This window comes from Lissotriton helveticus, chromosome 5_1 (genome assembly GCF_964261635.1).
Source record: "Lissotriton helveticus chromosome 5_1, aLisHel1.1, whole genome shotgun sequence".
NCBI classification, from domain to species: domain Eukaryota; kingdom Metazoa; phylum Chordata; class Amphibia; order Caudata; family Salamandridae; genus Lissotriton; species Lissotriton helveticus.
Genome location: NC_136065.1, coordinates 1,651,741,954 through 1,651,757,687, shown reverse-complemented (window position 1 = coordinate 1,651,757,687; position 15,734 = coordinate 1,651,741,954). Strand labels below are relative to the sequence as shown.

Here is a 15,734-nt window from a genome sequence, read left to right as displayed (position 1 = left end):
GATGAGTAGCCTTCTATATTTAATTGTTCAAGGCACCAAGTTTCTTGGAGGAGGATTATATCAAATCCTTCCCCTATAAACTTAGACCAGAATGGGGTGTCTAGTTTCCCTGCAATACCGGAAATGTTCCAGGAAATAAGAGTAAGGCCGGTAGACTCAGTGGGACCATATGCAACTTGCTCCGACTGTATGACGCGGGGTGTGGTCAGGTTGACTTCCTTAGAGCTCTCTCCTAGGACAAAACTAGGGGCATCATGGGACACACACGCTTCGATACTGGTGCATGAAGCGCTTTTCCATGGGTACCCAACTGCAGACCTACAGAAGGGGGTTTGGATATTACATGGGATGTTTTTAGGAGAAAGAGATTCTTCTGTGGAGCTGCCTTCCTGTGTAAAGTCCTCCCATATAACCACTTGTTCAACGGGGGGAACGTAATCCAAAGAGGGAACTGATAAGACATTATCGTGAACTAGTTGCACACGTGCAGCAGACCCTGGCTGCCTGGTGGCATATGTGCTTAATGATGGTGGGGCATAAGGTCAATCGACCATCTCCAAACAGTCAAATCTGTTGTTAGTGTGGATACCTCGCCACCCGTCACCCATAGGGTGGCCGTTATTGGAATAACAGGGACGAGGTGCCCATTCCCTATTCCTGCACTTTTGGGTCATCCAGGGACCTCCATAGTTCCATAGTTGTTCCGGAGGTAAAACCCAATTAGGTGGTGGTATTGGGGAATGATAGTTATATACAGGTGGGTAAAAAAAGGAGAGTCGATGGGTATCGATTCCCCCTTTCTTCTCCAAATCTGGCCACGAACAAATGTGATTCACGGTGGATGCGTCTTCACAAGTAACAATGACACAATCCCCCTAAATATTCTTAGGAGTAGCCCCCACCCAAGATACTCTACGGACAGATGATATTCTACTGGTAATTGGTGGCAGTATTGGCCTGTTAATACTAAGCCATTGAAGGATTTTATTCATGAGGGACCAGGAGGGTTCATCTGTTCCTACTGTTAGTTCGGGTACTCCCATTAGAATCACCGTGAATGGGGAGACCTCGGGTGACAAATGAACTGGACGTTTGTTTCTGGGCCCCCTCTTGCCCTCAGTAAGATTTGATTTGGGGGGCACTGGGGGTTTGGTTTGTGATGGCTGTGAAGACACTTTAGTCATGGTCTGGTTGACAGTTGTTAGTGAGACTACTGGGGGGGGAAGGGAAGAATTTTGCTGACAGGGTGGGGTTGACTGGGATAGGGAATTTGCTTTAGGCTTATTTTTTGCGCAATTTTTCAATGCTGGAGTTATAGATGTTGATGGCTCTTTTGATTTAGGTTTCGCTATGGTCATAACATGTGGTCTATCTGGGTTAGCTAGTGTAACCCCAGAATTGACCACTGTCGAGACCCCTCCAGATTTAGCATTTCCCTTCATAGTTTGGCTAGGTAATTTGACCAGGAGTATGGCAAGTTGTTTTTCTATTGCCATAATACTCCGTTCCAGGGGTTGAAGATGGTATTTTAATAAATCCCTGAATCTAGCAAATAGCTGCGAGGTGTCACTGTCAAGCAGGCTAAAGCCATCCTCTTGGGCGTTATCCACATGTAGGTTAGATTTAGCAGATGGTACACAAGTAACGCTCGAAGTAACGTTCTTAGATGATGGTATAGTGGACCCTTTCTTATTATTAGTATTATAGTATAATTTGGAGTTATTCCCTTTTTTATGAGGTTCTATTTGTTTTGGGACTGCACCTTCTCTAACCCCCTTAAGCCGGGTTACTTGTTCTGAATCTTCTAATAAGATCTGCTCAAGGTCCGGGGTATTCTCTAAGCTCCCTGTTGTGTCAGAATCCAACGACAGGTTGGTGGCTGATAGATCAACAGCACTTGGAATGGAGTGAACTTGGCTGTTACACCAGACTGTAGTAGGATTTGGATGGGAGAGGTAGATGGAAGCGGGGTAACAGCAGCTGCGATAAGGCCCATAGAGGATCTCCGGGCGATCGCAAGGTCCTGAGACACCCTTCGTTCTAGTAGGGTAATATTTTGATTAATGGCCTCAGTAGTTTTAGAGATAAACAGGTCAATAGGACCTGTAAATGCAGCGGTATTTTTTGCAGTCTTACTTCTGGAGCCCCTCATCATGATTGCGAAATATCAAGATCAAGTTCCAGATTACACAAATGTCCAAAAAGTCAAAACCTTTGCAAGAGGAATACAGCTTCTGGAAATAGGAACCAAGGGAGGTGGCCCAGCCCAGCCTGGATCAGTCTGGAACGGGCTGAAACGGGCCCGCCCTTTGCCCGGGCTCAGCCCGTCGCACGCCCGCGCGCGGTCCCGCGACGCGGGGGCTGACCTGTAATTTATGTGCCTCCTGGCGCAGGTATTCGCGGCTTCCGGCCGCTGAGGCCCCTGGGTGTCGTAGTCCTCCTTTGGTCTCCCCCGCACTGCGGCCGCGCTCGGCTGTTGGAGAGCTGCGGCGGCGGGAGGAGACCGTGAGCAGGATTGCAGGCGGCCGTGCTGGCACTGGAGCAACAGAGTTTCCTGACCCCAAGGTTGGTGGGCGTCTATAGCAGAGTACAGGTGTGGAAGCAAACAAAGGATTTGTCCCCCGCTCCGCTGGGGCTGACCTGTAATTTATGCGCCTCCTGGCGCAGGTATTCGCGGCTTCCGGCCGCTGAGGCCCCTGGGTGTCGTAGTCCTCCTTTGGTCTCCCCCGCACTGCGGCCGCGCTCGGCTGTTGGAGAGCTGCGGCGGCGGGAGGAGACCGTGAGCAGGATTGCGGGCGGCCGTGCGGGCACTGGAGCAACAGAGTTTCCTGACCCCAAGGTTGGTGGGCGTCTATAGCAGAGTACAGGTGTGGCAGCAAACAATAGAATAGAATAGTCAGTTGGGCCCTTCTAGTGGATTATGGCTGTGTCTTGAAAGAGAGTGTAAATGTACTACGAGACATGCCCACCTTCAAAAGAGTGTCTGATGGCGTTCCGACGAAGGTGGGATTCGAACCCACGCGTGCAGAGCACAATGGATTAGCTGTCCATCGCCTTAACCACTAGGCCACCTCGTCTGCCTTAGGTGATTATGTTTCATTTTTGAGGAAATTCTTACTATGTGCTAATTACAAATAATCATAGGTTTCTCCTAGACTGTGTCAGAACTGGCAAATGTATGTGGTGTTCAATAGACAGAGCACATGATATAGCAGAATTATCAAATCTATTCCATTAGGACTGTAGTTTTTAATAGTCATGATAACATGCTAGCATGTGAGTCGATCTTGCACAGTGAATAAGGGAGCAGTGCCAGTATCTACTTGGTCAGCTCTAGATGGCTCAACTGGGGAGATATGAGAACAGTGAGCTCCAGTGGCGCAATCGGTTAGCGCGCGGTACTTATACAGCAGTATTTGCATTGAGGCATGCCGAGGTTGTGAGTTCGAGCCTCACCTGGAGCAGCTTACTGGTTTGTCATAATCCATTTCACTAAAAGTAAAGATAAAACTCAGGGTAAAGACGGCCCTTGCTAGAGAGTCTTTACTTCTTTTCAGGATCTGGGTGTCCGACTCTTCCAGGTGCAAATATCACAATCCTATTCGATGCTCCTTATAAACATTCCATGTTGTGCCGTCTTGCATAGCATGCAAACACCACATCAGTGCATTTAAAAATACATTTGTAGAATAATAAATATGATGAAAACATTGTTGTCACGGGATAACCATATACTGAGGAGCTGCAAACAGTGCTGTATCAGCTACTTACAATACAATTTAACTGAAAGACATATCAAAAGAAGAGCGTCATCATATTAATGTTTCTAGTCAACATAAGAGTTGCACCATAGCAGCTTATGGTGCTTTCTGCTCAGATTGTGCCTCCAATCCCACATTGATTTTTTAATTCTTTGCAGTTTAAAAAAACAATTCATGCTCAAAGTTAACTTTTTAAAACCATTCAACCTATTATATTTATTTCTCTAACTTGTGAATATGGTCCATGTTCTCTTTTCCTCATCCCCATCACGATACTCCTTTTCCCGAAATCAGGTTCACTTCTTTATCCAGCCCACCTGAGAGAGCACAAATTTGAAAAATGTAGAAGTGCACCATATTTACAAGCAGGTTGTGTTAGCCTAGTAGAAATTACACAAGAGTGTCTAAACTTATAGAGTGAAAATACATAAGAGTGTTTAAATAGAATAACGATACTTATATCAGTGTGAAACTAATGTAGAATTGTTAGGAGGATGTTAGAATCCCATGTTATGTGGCCATTGTGAGGGAAAATGTAATCCTGCTAAATGTAGAAATGTGTAGGCCACATGGCAGTTCACAAAGAGTACAAGAAGCTGATGCATTTCCACATGGAATGGAATCTAATATCGATGTAATGCAAAATATTATTAATCATAGAATTGAAATATATGTTTTATATAGATGTGTTTCAGTAAAGTAATGTGTGTTAGTTAGAATACTGTTTAAACAAAGAGATTAAAAGTGCAGAGTGCAGAGGCCCGTTTCATGTAATTCTAGTAGGCCTGAATAGATAAAGTCGCTTCTTTGATCTGCATGTGCTCGTTAGGGGAAAGCCATACAGAGCACAAACGCAGAGCCTGCTAGATGGTTTACGACTTAAAGATATGGTGGAGGCCGGAATTTGGGGCCTACAGAGAAAGTGTCTGTTTGCAGGTGCGAGGGGGTTTAATCAGGAAAGTGATGAATAGGCTTTGTTCAGAGACGCCTGGCACAGGCCTGGAGGAGGCTTCGGGAATTTCCTGGGGGGTACTGACCAGCCGAGAGGAGCCTGGGAAGCAAGGTCAATGCTAACGATGAACCTAAAGAAGTACCAGCATGGAAATTGCCGCCAGAACCAACACAACGTGAGGGGCGTCTCTAAGGGCGTTCCTATTGGAAATGTGATTTTGTATTAGGGACAGCACCCCGGGGTGGAGTTAGAGCAGATGATCTGGGGAGCCTAAGAGAGCGGATGGGTAGGCAGATAGTTTTACTGGAGAGATCGATTTACATCAGAGGACTAAGGGAAGTGTGTGATCTTCTTTGGAAGTCACCACGGCTGACACCTTTTTAGGTAAAGATCTTGTTAAGTAGGGATGTCACTTAGTCTAGTGTAGGGACAGTCTAATCTGTATTTTCCTTTCTGTAAATGACTCTCAAGTTGCAACTCGTAGCTATTCTTGCAACTTTGATGACCTTTGAGCTTGTCTTGGTAATTCTATTCTGCCGACTACGAGCATTTAGAGAATTTATGTTTATTTTGATACCTGTATATCTTATGAACCTCATTCTGAGATGTTTGTATCTCCAGATAGCTTTGGTTTTATAATAAACTTTTAAACCTTTTTCAGTGGTAAGTGGTTCTTTAGAGTGGTGTAAGTTCTTTATTAATTGACCTAGTAGAGGATTGCCTTTTACTCAATGACAGGTACCAACGATTTAGTCGACCTGAATTGGGATCTGGATTGATAACCATAGACCAGAAATCCCGCGTTAACAGTTGGTAGCAGAGTGAGGATGGTTACCTTCTTGAGGAGGGTGATCTAGGCTAGGTTAGATTACCCCAAGGCCCCTAGACATCGAGAGATGTGCAGCGGAAGAATTGAGTGCCGAAGAAGGTGCTGACGGTGCGAGAGAAGCAGCAGTGTCGGAGGAGAGTGAGTATAACAAGGGTCATGCGTGGACAGATTGCGGTGTTTTGTGTTGTATCTGTATTGTAAATGTCTTGCGGAGTTGAATGCCTGTAGTGTGATTGAGAGAGGGTTGTGAGCACGCGCAACCTGGTGAACTAGTAACCTGGCAAACGGGTGAACTGGTGAAAATCTTAAGTTCGGGGTAGAGCTTAAGTGGTTCGGGTGTATCGAACATCCAGAGTAGTTGTCGACCAGAGTAAGGAGGTCATGAGGTACCATTGACCGCCGCAGGACCGTGATAGGGGGAATGCAAGAGTGAGTGTGTGGGTAACAGACGCTGGTCGAAAGTTACTGTGTGTAAGTAACCTATCAGAGAAGGCGATTGTCTGGACGTAAACGGAAAGACATTTCGTCAGTTAAGGTGACAACTACAGGTAGACTGTTGGCGTACAGTCAAGAAAAGTGATCGCTTGGACGGAAGTAATCATTTTTCAGAGTATGAATGGGACGCATGCATGACCGCGGAGACGAGTTGAGAAAGGAGGGGAAATGCTGCAAAGGGGGACGAGTGACGTCAGCCAGAGCCGCGCTGTGATAGGGCGGTTGGTGTGACGTCGACTAGAGCCGCGCTGTGATAGGGTGGTTGGTGTGAAGCCGCGCTCTGATTGGGCGGTTGGTGTGACGTCGGCGAGAAGCCGCGCTCTGATAGGCCAGGTAGCGAGAACCGCGCTGAGCTTGGTGGATTGTCATCAGGAAGTAAACAAACGCGGAGAAAAATAGAAATTCTGTAGGTTTTGAACATGAAGTGTTTTAAATGTTTGAGAGGGATTTTTAAGAGAAAAAGAAGGGACTCTGATTACGGGGAAGAGGCACCGCCAGAGGGTACACCAGCTTACTATATGGCAACGAATGTTGGCTTGCATACTATACTGTGGATTAGTGATTGGAGCAAGATTACGGAAGGGAATGAGCAACTGACATTTCCAAGGTATGGAACGTTTAGGTTAGAGGCGTTACATCGGTTGAAAGCAATTATGTCCTCATTGAATCCTTCGCCTAGACCAACACAGTTTGAGGCCCTTAAAGCGTGGATTAGGGCGGCACACGACAGGAATTTGAACAGGCACCAAGAAAGGTTGAAGCGATCAGTAAGGGCAGTGCGAGATGCCCAATGGGATGCGGACGCCAAGAGATGGAGGGTACAGGCAATTCAGGTGGATAAGTTGTACACAGTGAGAGAGGTGGCAGGAGAAAAGAGGCTCATGGACGAGGATGAGGAGAGCGAGTCGGAGGACAATCTGATAAATAGATTGCTGATAGATAGACCACCTCCAGACGTTGGGGAGACAGAAAGTAAGGAACTCCCAAGAGAGTATAGGGGTGGTATAGAAGGGTATAGACCGCTCCCTATATCGGATTGGGTACCTACCAAAGGTGAGGAGACGCCTCAACATAGTACGGTACAGAGTGTAGTTGGAAGGTTTGTGGTACAGAAGACGCCAACCACAGAGAAGTTTGAGTCTTATGGATTGCCGGACGCTCTTCAAGTACCCGTTACCATAGGTCCTATAGTGTCGATTTACAACCCAGAGAATGGGAGAGAAGAAGAACAGATACGGTTAGACAGAGAGAGAGTTGAAATGGAAAGGAGGAATAATACGACAAATGCCTGGAGGCAATTGCCAGGACCAGTGACGTGGAGCACCCCATTTGATTCAGCGGTGGGTCCCGCAATAGAGCAGGGGGGTCAGAGAGGACCGATGGACCTGAGGGGACCACGGCCGAAATCCTTTAAAGAGCTGAGAGCTGACTTGAGAGAATGGGATGGGTCCACAGAAGCACCGACCAACAGGTCAAGAGTAGGAGCTGAGTGGGGAAGTCGAGGCAACGGGACAGTATCTCACTGTGGGGCTAGCGAAAGCAGTCAGGAGCGTGAGGGTCAAAGTCAGGAGAATAGGGGAGTTATACGTCCTATTGACGGTAGGGATCAGCAGGAGCAAAATGGTAGAAGTACGGAGTGTGGAGAGATGTCTCGTCTCATGCAAAGTGAGGGAGACCAAAGGACACGAGAGTACAGAGATAGGTTTAGGTGCACTCATCACGCACCTGGTGAGGATGTACAGCACTGGAATAGAGGGAACAGTGAAAGATCTCGCCATGCATCGAGTGATCAGAGATCACAGACAAATTGTGAGGAAAGGGGGAGTAATGGAATGTCTTACCATGCACCCAGAGAAACCAGGCAGGATGGAGAATGTGGGACTATGAGATACAATGGAGTGTTTCATCATCCACCCAGAGAGGACGGAACTGCATGGGACCTGGAGGGGTGGGAGCATGGGAGGACTCCCCATAACTCGCCTGAGCCCAGACGCAGGACTCGGAGCTGGGATGGGAGAGATGTGAATGGACCCCTAGAGCTGGCATATTGAAAGCTGCGATAAAGGCCAGAAGACTCGATGTCACTAGCTTAAAATATGATCTGGATGAGATAATAGATGGGACGTTGGCCTTAGAAAGGATTGACTTGTACGAACAAGATGAGTTGCTGTTTATAGCAAAGGATATTACCCGAAAGGCAAGAGCAATTCATGAGAAACTGTCTGAACTGGCAGACAGGTATATGGTAGATTTGTCCAGAACAAAGACATTACAGAGTAACCATAGGTTGCAGTAATCAGACCAGGACTTAGACGAGTAGAGAACTACAGGATTAAAAACACACATAAGGGAGCTGATAACAGGAATAAGAGCGTGGAGAGATCTGGACAAATGGGAAGAGAGGTGGGCCAAAAGGGGTACTGTCAGACGGAGCACGAGTGAGATGTCTCCGGAGGGAAAGGTAATTCAGATGGAGGCATTTCCTTTGAGAGAAATATCGAATGGGAATTATGTACATGTGCCCTGGAGTAGAGGAGATTTGGCTGCATTTACCAACTCATTTCCGAAGTTAAGGGATAATCCTGTAGAGTGGTACAAACAGGTTGAGAGGTTTGTCAAGATTTCAAAGGTATTGTGGATTGATTTGAACACCTTGTTTGACATCGTAGTCCCAGGAGATTTGTGGACAGCATGTAAGACTAGTGTCGAGTGGCCAACTGCAGAACCAGAAAGAAATGCTGTTAATAATGGACCGTCAGAAATAGTAATGTTGAAATACGAAAGAGTAATAACTTGGCTGAAAGATAAGGTGCCACCACAAGATATAGATTGGGTAAAAATAAACAGAACAAGACAGGAACCCAAGGAGACAGTTCATGAGTTTTATGAGAGATTGCTGAAAACATTCAAACAATACAGCGGACTCGATGTAATGGATCCCAAGGATATAGGACAGTTTGTGTCAAAGTTCGTTTTGGGGTTGAGACCTGATATTTGTTTGATGATTCAGCAACATTTAATTTGTTGGCAAAACAGACCATTAGATGAGATTTTGAGATACGCAAGGTACTGCAGTGATGAAATAGATTCCAAAACAAAGAAGCTAAAGGAGAAGCTTATGGTGGTGCAGATGCAGTCAGCTGGAAAGGGCGGACAGCAGCAGCAGGGGACGGGGACAATGGGATGGAAATCAAATAGTCAGAATAAAAACAATGAGGAAAGCCTGAGACCTAGAATAGACTTTGCTACATTGAAGAAAACGACAAAGTGCCACCAGTGTCACCAGGTGGGACATTGGAGACGCGAGTGTCCCTATAACCCTGAAAACGGAGAACTAGAGGTAGAGGAGGAAGTTCAAGAGGTTCCAGTTCAAGGGGTGACAGTGCCAAGAAACAAGGTGGCAAAAGGGGGGACTTCGGCTCCACGAGCTCAGTTTCCGCAGCCACCAAAGATTTCGACAGGGGGAAAGGTCTTTAGACAAATGCCTCTTTTCCTAGATGAAGAAAAGTGCTACTACATTGATCCATTGACGGGACAACGTGTAAGCAGAGAAGAGGACTGTACCCTCGGGGCAGTTCTAGAGGTGGATCAGAGAGGACCATTTGTTGAGGCTGAGGTGGCAGGGTGTCCCACAACATTCTTGGTGGATACCGGAGCTACTCGATCAACTTTGAGGTCAGCAGTGTTTCCAGATCTACCAATGTCGGGGGAAACAATTCAGGTGGTAGGAGTCGCAAACAGGAGAATGACTAGCCCTTTGACGGAACCAGTGTCAGTGAAAATAGGAAACTACATGAATGAACATCAGTTTGTGGTATGTGATTCAAGCCCTGTGTGTCTGTTAGGAAGGGATTTATTGTGCAAATTGAACTGCACCATATACTGCACACCTCAGGGAGTGGAGGTACAGACTACAGACGATGATGCGACCTTTAGGGTTGCTAATTCAAGAACATGCATAGAACTGTATCCCACTTTGACTGTGGAGGACCTTCCTTGGGACTTACGCGAGGCAGTATCATCAGAAGTATGGGATTTTACAGGAGAAGAGATAGGATTGATCAAAGGGGTAGAACCAGTGAAGATCATGGTGAAACCAAATGTCGATTATCCAAGGACGCCTCAATACAAACTGTCCCAAGAGACGATTGCAGGAATAAAACCCGTGATCGACTCTATGATTCAACAGGGAATTCTGAAGGAAATCGTGGGTAGTCCATGCAACTCCCCGATTATGGGTCTGCAGAAACCTAGTGGGAAGTTCAGAATAGTTCAGGATCTTCGGAAAATTAATAATATAGTTGTTTCATGTTGTCCAGTGGTACCGAATCCATCAGTGATATCATTTCAGATACCATTCCAAGCTGAGTGGTTCACAGTGATAGACATTTGTCAGGCCTTCTTTTCAATCCCATTAGATGAAGAAAGTGAGTATCTTTTCGCTTTTAAAATGGAAAATCGCGTCTTAACATGGTGTAGAATCCCACAAGGGTTCACAGATAGCCCATCAATTTTCAATCAGCTGTTGAAAAAGAACCTTGAAAGTCTAGTACTGCCACAGAACTCGGTTCTGGTCCAGTATATAGACGACCTACTTGTTGCGTCAGGAACAGAAGAAGCTTGTAAGGAAGACACTATCGCCTTGCTGAACCATTTAACTGAAAATGAAAACAAGGTATCTCCGAGCAAATTGCAGTACTGCCTGACAGAAGTACAGTATTTGGGTCACCGGATAGAAAAAGGAAAGCGCTAGGTGTCACCAGATAGAATAGAGCGATAATGAAGATGAACTCGCCTACGACACAGAGAGAAGTCAGGATGTTTCTAGGAATGGTTGGTTATTGCTATAGCTAACTTTTCACTGAAAGCAAAACCCTTACAGAAACTGACGCACAAGGAGGTGAGTGATCCGGTACCATGGGACAATGAGTGTTTGATGTCATTCCTACAGCTGAGAGATGACTTGTGTCGTGCTCCGGCTTTGGGGATGCCAGATTATGAGAAACCATTTTCACTTTACTGCTGCGAAAGGGAAGGTTGTGCTTTGTCAGTTTTAGTGCAGGTCCATGGAAATGCCCGTAGACCAGTTGCATACTTTTCGGCTACCTTAGATCCTGTAGCCGCAGCGTTGCCCGGATGTCTCAAATCCGTTGCTGCAACAGGTGTCAGCATTGAGCGTTGTGAGAACATTGTGATGGGACACCAGTTAGTGGTGTATGTACCGCATTCTGTAGAACTGTTAATGACCAGGACCAAGACACAGCACTTGACCAATAGTAGGCTCACGCGCTACGAGCAAGTTATTCTTGCTGCGGAGAACGTGACCCTTAAGAGGTGCTCTGTTTTGAATCCTGCTACATTGATGCCACTTCCTAATGATATAGAAGGCGAAGAATGTGAAGATCACGATTGCCTTGATGTGACTGAACTATGCACGAAGCCCAGACCAGATATTGTGGATGAGCCATTGATTGATCCCGATGAAATTTTCTTTGTTGATGGCTCATGTTTAAGAGACGATACTGGTCGGTTGAGAGCAGCTTATGCTGTTTGCACCATTACTGGAGTTGTGGAAGCCGCTTGCCTGGAAGGAGTACACTCCACACAGGTAGCTGAAATCATTGCATTGACACGTGCCTGTATAGCAGGTAACAAAATTAGAGTCACCATATACACTGATAGCCAATATGGTTTCGGTGTGGTTCATGATTTCGGGCAATTGTGGTCTCAGAGAGGTTACATGACCTCCTCTGGTTCACCTATTCGAAATGGAGAATTTGTGCGGTTGTTGTTAGAAGCATTACAAGGTCCAGCTGAAATCGCAATTGTAAAATGTGTAGCCCACACCAAAAATACAGATTTTGTGTCACAAGGGAACAGATATGCAGACGAAGTTGCCCGCTATTGTGCGGAGCACGGATATTCTTTCACGGAGGTGGAAATAGGTGGGGCTCAGGAAAAGACAGAACTAAACATGATGCTAGAAACTGTCGACTCTTGGGAGGATTTAAGGGTAATGCAAGACAACGCACCTGAATCTGAGAAAAAGGCATGGGAAACAGCAGGTTGTGTGAAAAGTGAAATGGATTTCTGGGTTTCAGCAGATGGAAGGGCAGTATTGCCTGAGGAATTAGTGAATCCAATGGCACGACAGATACATGGTCCAGTACACTTGGGAAGAGATGCCATGCTGAGGGTGTTCAGGCAGACTTGGTATTGTCCTAAATTTCGGATTGCCGCAGAAGCAGTGTGTAAGCGATGCGTTACTTGTCAGCAATTGAACATAGGGAAAAGAACACCGGTTACACTGAGTCACATTGGGAGGTCTGGGGGGCCTTTCAACAGAATGCAATTAGATTTTATTGAAATGCCGGAAGTCAACCGCCTCAGGTATGTTCTGGTGATTGTATGCATTTTTTCCAGATGGGTTGAAGCATACCCTACACGCAGGTGCGATACACTCACAGTAGCAAAGTTGTTGCTTAGAGAGTTGATACCGCGCTTCGGGGTGCCTGCCTCTCTGGAATCGGACAGAGGAACACATTTTAACAGCGAAGTTGTGAAGATGCTTTGCTCTGCATTGAACATTGATCAGAAATTACACTGTAGCTATCGACCAGAAGCTTCAGGGATTGTGGAGCAGATAAATGGGACACTGAAATGCCGAATAGCCAAAGTATGTTCATCAACCTCCTTAAGTTGGCCTGATGCTCTTCCTTTGGTGCTCATGAGTATGCGTAGTACACCAGACAGGAGGACAGGACTCTCTCCTCACGAGGTCTTGATGGGGAGGGCAATGAGACTTCCTTCTGTTCCAACTGCTGCATTGTTGAACATTACAGATGACCTGATCCTGGATTATTGCAAAGGGTTGTCTGACGACATTCATTCTGTGTCTCTTCAGGTACAGGCTGCAGAAGTTCCGTCTTCAAGAGAGCTATGCCACGACCTGTGTCCAGGCGACTGGATTGTGGTGAAGAAGCACGTCCGGAAGAACTGCCTAGACGTGCGCTGGAAGGGGCCCTATCAGATTATTTTGACGACGAACACTGCAGTGAAGTGTGGAGGACTGCCAAATTGGATCCACGCATCCCATACTCGAAGAGTTCCAGCACCTCTAGAAGAAACAGCTCCTCTCACAGACGAAAATCCAGTTGTGGAAGACGAATCACAAGAGGGGATCAGTCAAGCTGTGGAGGTGTCTGAAGAAGTTGGGAGTGCCACAGATCCAGAAGAAGGAAGGCAGGACGGCAGTGAAACGGAAGTTGCCACTGAAGGAGAAAGCTGCTGTGAATATGGCTCAGACACAGACCAGTACCAGAGTGATCAAGAACAGAGTGTGAGGACAAGAAATAGGAGAAAAAGGCGTGGAGAAGCTAGTTGGCCCGAAAGAAAACAGAGGCCAAACTTAAAGCCAACTCCAGAGAAAACTCTTGCTCCTATATCCGAAGACTCAGATCCAGACGAAAGTGCACAAGGACAAGAACAGGAAGGTCCGAGAAGATCAAGGAGGGTGCGAGTGCCTTGCAGAAGATACGCTACTCCTGAGTGGACCTACCTCGCTACAGATGTCCGGAGCACGCAGAACTGGGAGGGTGAGGCAAGTGACCCTGACCAGAACTGACCCCATCATAACAGTGGAAATAGAGTTGCTGATACCAGGAGTGGAGGTCGAAGGGTTGCGGACACTCAACATCGTCTACCCTCCTCTCCTGAGCGGAATAAGAGACTTAGTCCTAAACACAGTAGAATTTCCAGTTTGTTGTTCAAGGTGTCCAATACTTGAGGAACTCCTTCGTTTGGAAATATTGGAGCAAGTGATGAGAGTTGTTGGAACACGCATAATTCCGGATTGCTAAAGACTTTGTAAAGAACTTTGTAAACAGATTGAGAGATAACCTAGCGCCAAGCGGAAGAAGAAGTAGAAACTAGGGACTTCCATTTTAGTGGATGGAGAAGGACTAGTGTTGTCTATTGTTACAGAATTCAGAGACTGATTTGCGGAGGGGATTTTCAGCTTCCAGGTGTGGTTCGGAAAAAAGACATTTGCAGAGAAAAGAGACTTTGTACTGTGAAAGAAAACAGAGCTACACTGTCTTGAGATCATGGAGGCTGGCAACCCGAACCGCAGGGCAAAATGCATAGTAGGCACACTTTTAGTGGTAGTGATTTCACTTATAGTTTTAGTGGTTACTGTATCATATGTAGTGGGACATGAAAATGAAGCAAAGGCAGCAAAGGAAGAGAAAAGAGTATCGACACAGACACCTGTCACTGTTGGTCCAAGGGGGGACAATACAGAGAAAGAAAAAGCTTTGCTAGCAGATGAGATTCGAAGACTACATGTGGACGAATCCCAGGGGAATTTTAAATCAAATGCTTATGCTAAATTGCTTTACGAATATATTGATGTTATGGAGGCGAAGAATTGCTACGTCTGCATGCAATTGCCAGCCTCTGTAGATGAAGGCATCAGGTACCACCATCTTCCATTGACTTATGGAATCACATGTAGTTTGTTGCTGAGCATATTTTATGAACGGGATGGGTTCGAGTATTATTTCTCCAATTTCGATTCCGTGTTACCAGAAGTACCCAATTATAAGCATCTAAATAAACGGGATTATTATAAGAGTGAAGACAGATTACAGAAATTTTTCCTTCCATGGAAAACCTTAGATACTTCACATGCCCGACGAAATAATTTGACTTGTAAAGTGTCAGAAATTGAGAAAAAGTTTATAGGGCAGGTGGATGATCGGTATAGGAGACAAAAGATCCTAAAAGCTTCAGGACAATGGAAAACAGATTGGACTGAAGAGGAAAGAGCACACAAAAGAAAGGGTAGCAGTGGTCCAATAGCATTAGATTGAGAGAAGAAAGGGAAACTATGTATACATAGGGGTCAAACCTATTACGAGAATGTGTTTGTGGGAGAAGTAAGTTGTGAACATGCTTTCCAATTAGAGTACTACTCTAAGGATTTCTTGAAAGAGATGCAGGTGATCCCCAATGTATATTTTGTTTGTGGAAGAAATGCATATGTGAAACTACCGGAAAATTGGTATGGATCATGTTATTTGGCAATTGTCTTCCCGAAAATATATCATGCTGAAGAATTAGAGTCTAAAAAGGGAGGAACTCAAGCAAGAGGAAAGAGAGATGTAAGCTCTGAAGTAGTTGGAGACGTATTTGGAGCTGCATTTCCTCTTTTAGGATTAATACTGAATGACATCAAAATTAGAAGATTGGCAACAGTCGTAGATAGGTTATCCGCCAGTACTGCTAGATCATTAATGCTGGTGGAGGGAGAGATGCAATCGATAAGGGCAATGGTCCTTCAGAACCGACTTGCTCTAGACGTTCTGTTAGCCAAGGAGGGAGGAGTCTGTAAGGCTTTGAAGGTCCAGGAATGTTGCACTTACATTCCAGACAATTCAAAACCTCTAGAGAAGTACATACGGAACATTACTTCAATTCATCATGAGGTTGAGGATTTGGCGAAGGTAAATGTGTGGGAAAAAGTAGGTCAAGGAATGGGTAAAGTTGGAGGTTGGTTTGCCAACCTAGGAAAGGGTTTCGTTTGGTACATACTGAAACCTATCATCATAATAGTGATTTGTATAATCACTTTGTGGGGATTGGTGCAACAGTACAAATGGAATAGAGCAAACAAGTTGCAGAGATCCATGCGAGA

At 45.7% G+C, this 15,734-nt stretch overlaps 2 non-coding genes across 2 annotated transcripts; one reads left to right on the top strand and one right to left on the bottom strand.

Moving 5' to 3' along the window:
• Window positions 1-2,995: 2,995 nt before the first annotated feature.
• On the bottom strand, window positions 2,996-3,077 carry TRNAS-GCU (transfer RNA serine (anticodon GCU)). Its single transcript has one exon. It is a non-coding gene; the product is annotated as a tRNA-Ser (tRNA).
• A 292-nt stretch (window positions 3,078-3,369) lies between these two features.
• Window positions 3,370-3,464, top strand: TRNAI-UAU (transfer RNA isoleucine (anticodon UAU)). Its single transcript has 2 exons — window positions 3,370-3,407; window positions 3,429-3,464. It is a non-coding gene; the product is annotated as a tRNA-Ile (tRNA).
• The last annotated feature ends 12,270 nt before the right edge of the window (window positions 3,465-15,734 follow it).